This window comes from Arachis hypogaea, chromosome 11 (genome assembly GCF_003086295.3).
Source record: "Arachis hypogaea cultivar Tifrunner chromosome 11, arahy.Tifrunner.gnm2.J5K5, whole genome shotgun sequence".
NCBI classification, from domain to species: Eukaryota; Viridiplantae; Streptophyta; class Magnoliopsida; order Fabales; family Fabaceae; genus Arachis; species Arachis hypogaea.
The window spans coordinates 96,369,958-96,379,231 of record NC_092046.1 but is presented as its reverse complement, the minus strand read 5'-3'; the positions used below and the strand labels follow the sequence as shown (position 1 = coordinate 96,379,231).

The 9,274-nt window shown below is 38.4% G+C and overlaps 2 non-coding genes across 2 annotated transcripts; both read right to left on the bottom strand.

Moving 5' to 3' along the window:
* Window positions 1-2,433: 2,433 nt before the first annotated feature.
* Window positions 2,434-2,540, bottom strand: LOC112724363 (small nucleolar RNA R71). The gene has a single exon (XR_003163529.1). It is a non-coding gene; the product is annotated as a small nucleolar RNA R71 (small nucleolar RNA).
* A 6,095-nt stretch (window positions 2,541-8,635) lies between these two features.
* On the bottom strand, window positions 8,636-8,742 carry LOC112724209 (small nucleolar RNA R71). Its single transcript, XR_003163383.1, has one exon. It is a non-coding gene; the product is annotated as a small nucleolar RNA R71 (small nucleolar RNA).
* Between the last annotated feature and the right edge of the window lie 532 nt (window positions 8,743-9,274).

Sequence of the window (9,274 nt, the reverse complement as noted above, 5' to 3'; positions counted from 1 at the left end):
ACGTAAGGTTTATTACTTGGACGACCCAGTACACTTGCTGGTTAGTTGTGCAGAGTTGTGAAAAAGAGTTGAGACTACGATCGTGCGTACTAAGTTGTTGGCGCAGTTGAGATCACAATTTCGTGCACCAAGTTTTTGGCGCCGTTGCCGGGGATTGTTCGAGTTTGGACAACTGACGATTCATCTTGTTGCTCAGATTAGGTAATTTTATTTTATTTTTAAGCCTTTTATTTTTGAAAAAATAAAACAAAAAAAATAAATTATTCTATGTTCTTCAAAATTTTTAAGAATGAATTCTAGAGTTTCAGATGATGCTTTTATCATCATATGAGCTAGTTGATTCCCATCAATTTGGCTGTTGTATGTAATGTCCTGCTGAAACTTGGCTATCTATGTCTAATCTTTTTAGACTGAAGCTTTAGACTAACATTACATGATTCCTGGAATTCTTATTAAAAATTTTGAAATCCTTGTTTTTCTTTTTCCAATTAATTTTTGAAAAATTACAAAAAAAATTTTAATAAAATCATAAAAACCAAAAATTTTGTGTTTCTTGTTTGAGTCTAGTGTCAGATTTTAAGTTTGGTGTCAATTGCATCCTTTTTATTTTTCTTTAAATTTTCAAAAATTCATCATTGTGTTCTTCATGATCTTCAAGTTGTTCTTGATGATTTTCATTATTTGATCTTTGCATTTTCTTGTTTGGTGTCTTTTCTTGTTTTTCATATGCATTCTTGAATTATTAGTGTCTAGAGAATAAAAATTTTTAAGTTTGGTGTCTTGCATGTTTTTCTTTTCTCAAAAGTTTTCAAATATATTCTTGATGTTCATCATGATCTTCAAAGTGTTCTTGGTGTTCATCTTGACATTCAAAGTGTTCTTGCATGCATTATTAGTTTTGATCTTAATTTCTTGTGTTTTGCATCATTTTTTTTGTTTTTCTCTCTCATCATAAAAATTCAAAAATAAAAAAAAATATTTCCCTTATTTCACTCATAAATTTCAAAAATTTGAATTGATTTCATAAAATTTTAAAATTTGGTTGTTTCTTGTTAATCAAGTCAAAGTTCAAATTAAAAATTCTATCTTTTTCAATCTTTTTCAAAAATCAAATCTTTTTCATTTTTTTAATATTTTCGAAAATTCTAAAAATTTTATTTTCAAAATATTTTTCTTATTCTTATTTCATATTTTCGAAATTAATGCTAACATTTAATGTTTAGATTCAAAAATTTTCAAGTTGTTACTTGCCTATTAAGAAAGGATCAATCTTTAAATTCTAAAATCATATCTTTTAGTTTCTTGTTAGTCAAGTAATCAACTTTAATTTTCAAAATCAAATCTTTTTAATTTCCAATTCAAATCTTTTTCAAAATGATTTTCAATCATATCTTTTTCTATTTCAATCATATCTTTTTCAAAAATTAATTTCAAAATCTTTTCTAACTTCTTATCTTTTTAAAATTGATTTTCAAATATTTTTCAATTAACTACTTGACTTTTATTTTGATTTTAAAAGTTTTCTATTTCAATCATATCTTTTCTCTAAAATTTTAAAACTAAATAAATTAATTACTATTTCTTATCTTTTTTTCAAATTTTATTTTATTTTTCTTTTTAATTTTCGAATACTAACCAATAATTAAATAAAAATAAAAATATTTTCATTTTATTTTAATTTAAATTCGAATTCTCTCTCTCTCATCACTTTCTATTTATTTATTTATTTACTAACACTTCTCTTTTTCTTAAAAATTCGAACCATCTCTCCCTCTCTGTGTTCGAATTTCTCTCTTCTTATTCTTCTATTATTCTCTTCTTCTGCTCACATAAAAGAATCTCTATACTGTGACATAGAGGATTCCTATTCTTCTCTGTTCTCTTCTTTTTCATATGAACAGGAGCAAGGATAAGAACATTCTTGTTGAAGCTGATCCGGAACCTGAAAGGACTCTAAAGAGGAAGCTAAGAGAAGCTAAATCACAACACTCTAGAGAGGACCTGACAGAATTTTTCAAAAAAGAAGAAGAGATGGCCGAACCCAATAACAATGGTGGAGATGCAAGGAAGATGCTTGGTGACTTTATTGCACCCTCTTCTGACTTCTGTGGAAGGAGCATCTGAATTCCTGTAATTGGAGCAAACAATTTTGAGCTTAAGCCTCAATTAGTTTCTCTAATGCAGCAGAATTACAAGTATCATGGACTTCCATTGGAAGATCTTCATCAGTTTTTAGCTGAATTCTTGCAAATCTGTGACACTGTTAAGACCCAGGGGGTTAATCCTGAGGTCTACAGACTTATGCTCTTCCCTTTTGCTATTAGAGACAGAGCTAGGACATGGTTGGACTCATAACCTAAAGAAATCTTGAACTCTTGAGAAAAGCTGGTCAACGCTTTCTTGGAAAAGTTCTTTCCACCTCAAAAGTTGAGCAAGCTTAGAGTGGAAGTCCAAACCTTCAAACAGAAGGAAGGTGAATCCCTCTATGAAGCTTGGGAAAGATATAAGCAATTGATCAGAAGGTGTCCTTCTCACATATTTTCAGAATGGAGCATCAGATGTCTGTCTGAACTGTCCAAGATGTCATTGGACCACTCTGCTGGAGGATCTCTTCATCAGAAGAAGACGCCTGCAGAAGCCCAGGAACTCATTGAAATGGTTACAAATAAACATTTCATGTACACTTCTAAAGAAATCCTATGAATAATTGGACAACTCAGAAGAAAGGAGTTCTTGAGATTGATACTCTAAATGCCATATTGGCTCAGAACAAAATATTGACTCAGCAAGTCAATATGATTTCTCAGAGTTTGTCTGGAATGGAAGCTGCAACAGACAGTACTAAGGAAGCTTCCTCTGAAGAAGAAGCCTATGACCCTGAGAATCCTGGAGTGGAAGAAGTGAATTACATGGGAGAATCCTATGGAAACACCTATAATCCTTCATGGAGGAATCATCCTAATCTCTCATGGAAGGATCAAGAGAAGCCTAATCAAGGCTTCAATAATAATAATGGTGGGAGAGCACGGTTCGGCAATAACAAACTTTTTCCATCATCTTCTCAGCAACAGACAGAGAATTCTAAGCAGAGCCACTCTGACTTAGCAACTGTAGTCTCTGATCTATCTAAGACCACTCTCAGTTTCATGACTGAAGCAAGGTCCTCTATTAGAAATTTGGAGGCACAAGTGGGTCAGCTGAGTAAGAAAGTTACTGAACTCCCTCCTAGTACTCTCCCAAGTAATACAGAAGAGAATCCAAAAAGAGAGTGCAAGGCCATAAATATAACCAACATGGCCGAATGCATGGAGGAGGGAAAGGTAGTGATTTCCAGTGAGGAAGACCTCAATGGACGTCCACTGGTCTCCAAGGAGTTCCCTAATGAGGAACCAAAGGAATCTGAGGCTCATATAGAGACCATAGAGATTCTATTGAACTTACTGTTGCCATTCATGAGCTCTGATGAGTATTCTTCCTCTAAAGAGGATGAAGATATTATTGAAGAGCAAGTTGCTCAATATCTAGGAGCAATCATGAAGCTGAATGCCAAACTATTTGGTAATGAGACTTGGGGGGATGAACTTCCATTGCTCATCAATGTACTAAATGATCTGGTTTAACTGAAATTACCTCAGAAGAAACACGATCCTGGAAAGTTCTAAATACCTTGTACCATAGGCACCATAACCTTTGAGAAGGCTCTGTGTGACCTTGGGTCAAGTATAAACCTCATGCCTCTCTCTGTAACGGAGAAACTAGGGATCTTTGAGGTGTAAGTTGCAAGAATCTCACTAGAGATGGTAGACAATTCAAGGAAACAGGCTTATGAACTTTTAGAGGATGTCTTAGTAAAGGTTGAAGGCTATTACATCCCTGCTGACTTCATAATCCTAGACACTGGGAAGGATGAAGATGATTCCATCATCCTTAGAAGACCCTTCCTAGCCACAGCAAGAGCTGTGATTGATGTGGATAGAGGAAAGTAAGTCCTTCAATTGAATTAGGACTACCATGTGTTTAAGGCTCAAGGATCTTCTTCTGTAACCATGGAGAGAAAGCATGAAAAGCTTCTCTCAATGCAGAGTCAAACAGAGCTCTCACACTCAACTTCTAAGTTTGGTGTTGGGAGGCCAACACTAAGCTCTAAGTTTCTGTGAAGCTCTCTAAGAGCTTCACTGTCAAGCTATTGACATTAAAGAAACGCTTGTTGGGAGGCAACCCAATGTTATTTAATTATATTTATTTATTTTTCATTGTTATTTTATATTTTCTTTAGGTTGATGATCATGTGAAGTCACAAAAACAAATGAAAAATCAAAAATAGAATGAAAAACAGCATTAAAAATAGCACACCCTGGAGGACAGGCTTACTGGCGTTTAAACGCCAGTAAGGATAGCAGAATGGGAGTTTAACGCCCAGCCTGGCAGCATTCTAGGCGTTAAACGCCAGAATGGGCAGCACTTTGGGCGTTTAACACCAAAAAGGGCTGTCTGGCACAGGCTGGCATTAAACGCCAGAAATGGGCATCTGGCTGGTGTTTAACGCCAGAAATGGGCAGCAGACAGGCGTTTAACGCCAGGAAAGGTAGCAGAGCTGGCGTTAAACGCCAGAATTGGCACAGAATGGGCGTTTGGATGCCAGAATGGTATAGGGACTCAAACTCCTTGACACCTCAGGATCTGTGGACCCCACAGGATCCCGACCTACCCTACCTCTTCTTCTCTTCTCTTCACACCTTTCCATAACACTCTTCCCCAAACACCATTGACCAATCCCATCAAAACCTCTTCCCCAAATACCCTTCACCTATCAAATCCTACCCTCTTCCCCACAACCTCTTCACCACTCACATCCATCCATCATTAAACCCCACCTACCTCACCATTCAAATTCAAACCATTTTCCTCCCAAACCCACCCATACATGGCCGAAAACTCCCTCTCTCTTATCCTATAAATACCTCTCCTCACCACCTTCATTTTCACACAACATACACACTTCTCTCCACCTTGGCCGAACCTACACCAACCCTCCATCTCCTCTATTTCTTCTTCTTCTACTCTTTTATTTCTTCTTTTGCTCAAGGACGAGCAACCATTCTAAGTTTGGTGTGAGAAAAGCTAAAGCTTTTTGTTTTCCATAACCACTAATGGTACCTAAGGCCGGAGAAACCTCTAAAAAAGGAAAGGGAAGGCAATTGATTTAACCTCCGTGTCATGGGAGATGGAGAGATTCATCTCAAAGGTCCATCAAGACCACTTCTATGAAGTTGCAGCCAAGAAAAAGGTGATCCCCGAGGTCCCCTTTAAGCTCAAAAAGAGTGAGTATCTGGAGATCCGACATAAAGTTCGAAGAAGAGGTTGGGAAATTCTCACCAACCCCATTCAACAAGTCGGGATCTTAATGGTTCAAGAGTTTTATACCAATGCATGGATCACTAAGAACCATGATCAAAGTGTAAACCCGAACCCAAAGAATTGGCTCACAATGGTTCGGGGGAACTACTTGGATTTTAGTCTGGAAAATGTGAGGTTAGCATTCAACTTGCCAATGATGCAAGGAGATCCTCACCCTTTCACTAGAAGGGTCAATTTTGATTAAAGGTTGGACCAAGTCCTCTTGGACATTTGTGTGGAAGGCGCTCAATGGAAGAGAGACACAAGAGGCAAGCCGGTTCAACTAAGAAGGCTTGACCTCAAACTTGTGGCTAGGGGATGGTTGGAGTTCATCCAACACTCAATCATTCCTACTAGCAACCGGTCTAAAGTTACTATAGATCGGGCTATCATGATCCATAGTATCATGAATGGAGAGGAAATAGAAGTTCATGAGATCATATCCTTAGAACTCTACAAGGTGGCGGACAAGTCCTCTACTTTGGCAAGGTTAGCCTTCCCTCATCTCATTTGTCACCTCTGCAATTCAGTTGGAATTTTCATAGAGAAAGACACCCTCATTGAAGAGAACAAGCCCATCACTAAAAAAAGGATGGAACAAACAAGAGAGCCCACTCATGGACCTCAACAAGAGCATGAGGAAGTTCCTCATCATAAAATCCCTGAGATGCCTCAAGGGATGCACTTTCCTCCATAAAATTATTGGGAGCAAATTAACACCTCCGTAGGAGAATTGAGTTCCAACATGGGACAACTAAGGATGGAGTACCAAGAGCATTCCATCCTCCTCCATGAAATTAGAGAAGACCAAAGAGCCATGAGGGAGGAGCAACAAAGGCAAGGAAGAGACATAGAGGAGCTAAAGCACTCCATAAGATCTTCAAGAGGAAGAACAAGCCGCCATCACTAAGGTGGACCCATTCTTTAACTTCCTTGTTTTTATTTTTCTGTTTTTTGAATTATATGCTTTATGTTTTGTCTATGTGTGTGTCTGATGAGCGGATAATTTATACGCTTTTTGGCATTGTTTTTAACTAGTTTTCAGCATGTTTTAATTACTTTTTATTATATTTTTATTAGTTTTTATTCAAAATTCACATTTCTGGACTTTACTATGAGTTTGTGTGTTTTTCTGTGATTTCAGGTATTTTCTGGCTGAAATTGAGGGACCTGAGCAAAAGTCTGATTCAGAGGCTGAAAAAAGAACTACAGATGCTGTTGGATTCTGACCTCTCTGCACTCGAAATAGATTTTCTGGAGCTACAGAAGACCAATTGGTGCGCTCTCAATTGCGTTGGAAAGTAGACATCCAGGAATTTCCAGTAATATATAATAGTCCATACTTTGCCCAAGTTTTGACGACGCAAATTGGCGTTTAACGCCAATTTTTTACCCTATTATGGCGTTAAACGCCAGAAACAGGTTGCAAACCAGAGTTAAACGCCAGAAACAGGCTACAACCTGGCATTTAACTCCAAGAGAAGCCTCTACACGTGTAAAGCTCAATGATCAGCCCAAGCACACACCAAGTGGGCCCTAAAAGTGGATTTCTGCACTATCTGCACTTAGTTACTTATTTTTTGTAACCCTAGCTACTAGTTTAGTATAAAAACAACTTTTAGAGACTTACTATGTACCTCATGACATTTTACACATTTCATATTGTATTTCTGACGGCATGAACCTCTAAACCCCATGGTTGGGGGTGAGGAGCTCTGCTGTGTCTCGATGAATTAATGCAATTACTTCTGTTTTCTATACAATCACGCTTGTTTCTGTTCTAAGATACTCGCTTGTACTTAACTGTGATGAATGTGATGATCCGTGACACTTATCACCATTCTCAACCTATGAACGCGTGCCTGACAACCACTTCCGTTCTACCTTAGATTGAGTGTGTATCTCTTAGCCTCTTGGTTCATGATCAGAGTCTTCGTGGTATAGGCTAGGATTATTGGCGGCCATTCCTGAGATCCAGAAAGTCTAAACCTTGTCTGTGGTATTCCGAGTAGGATCTGGGATGGGATGACTGTGACGAGCTTCAAACTCACGAGTGCTGGGCGTAGTGATGATGCCAGGGCATTTTGGCCAGTTTCACTGACCTTTTCTTTACAGTTTTAGGGTAGTTTCATGCATTTTCTTAGTTAATAAGCAAGTTTTGGGTAGATAATCACTTACATCTTGATTCAAGCAAACATTGTGAATTTTATATGATTTTATGAGAATTATGCATGAATTGAATGATAAAATGGATGATGCATGATCTCATGAGTTAGAACCTAGCTTTGATGCACTTTACTTGTTTGATTTCAGGACAAAGGAAGCAAGGAAGATGCCACGTTAATAGCCACGTTAGTCTAACTAACGTGACCATTAACGTGGAATAGGAGCTAGCTTGCAACGTTAATGAGAAAAGTAATCGTCAATAAGGCTTTCGAAAGCCATCATAGCCCACGTTAGTTGCCACGTTAACTACATTAACGTGGAAGCTAACATGGAGGAAAAGTAAAGCTCCAACGTTAGTGGTAAAAGTGAATACCACTAATGTTGGAAAAAGGGGCACACTTAGCCACGTTAAGAGTCACGTTAATTACATTAACGTGAACTCTAACGTGGACGGAACAAAGAAGTGCCAACGTTAGTGACACTCACCTTTGTCACTAACGTTAGACCACGCCACTATTAGCCACGTTAGTTGCCACGTTAATTACATTAACGTGAAAGCTAACGTGGAGGAAAGAAATGATTAGCCAACGTTAGTGACACTCACCTTTGTCACTAACATTGGAGATGGCAATCACCACCAGGTTAGTGGCCATGTTAATACAATTAACATGAGGTACTAACGTGAGAAAGGGCATTTGGAGCATTAGTGAGAAAGGTAAGTGTCACTAACGCTCTCGAAGTTGAGGCATGCCTACGTTAAGGGTCACGTTAGCTACACTAACGTGGACTCTAACGTAGGGAGGAAGGACAACAAGCAAACGTTATTGGAAAAGGTGAATGCCAATAACGTTTGCGAAGGACCAAGAGGCAACGTTAGTTGTCACGTTAGTGCCACTAACGTTGAAATTAACGTGGACCATCTTGGGTTAGGAACGTTAGTGAAAAAATGTGATTGTCACTAACATGGCTAGAATCTAAATGGCTAGAATCTTTCCCGAAGGAGAGTTTAATAACCTGGGAAGATGTGGTGAACAAATTCTTGGCGAGATTCTATCCTCCTCAAAGAATCAACAGGTTGAGAGCTGAGGTACAAACCTTCAGGCAACAAGATGGTGAAACTCTATATGAAGCATGGGAGAGGTTTAAGGACTTGACAAGAAGGTGCCCGCCAGATATGTTCAATGAATGGGTGCAGTTACACATTTTCTATGAAGGTCTTTCTTACGAATCAAAGAAGGCAGTAGACCCCTCATCTGGGGGATCTCTGAACAAGAAGAAGACCATTGAAGAGGCTATAGATATCATTGAGACTGTAGCAGAGAATGACTACTTCTATGCCTCTGAAAGAGGCGACACTAGAGGAGTAATGGAGCTAAACAATGTGGATGCACTGCTAGCCCAAAACAAGATGATCACCAAGCAGCTGGCTGACCTTACCAAGAAGATGGAGAGGAACCAAGTAGCAGCAATCACCACCTCATCAGCAGGTCAAGAAGGAGTGAATGAAGAAGCAGAGGGTGATCAGGAACAAGCCAACTACATTGGAAATTCACCGAGGCAGACCCATGATCCATACTCCAAAACTTATAATCCTGGTTGGAGGAACCACCCAAACTTTGGGTGGGGAAATCAACAAGATCAAGGCCAAGATCAGAGACGTCACAACCCCAACAATAATGCAGTTCACCAACATTCCACACAGAGATCATAT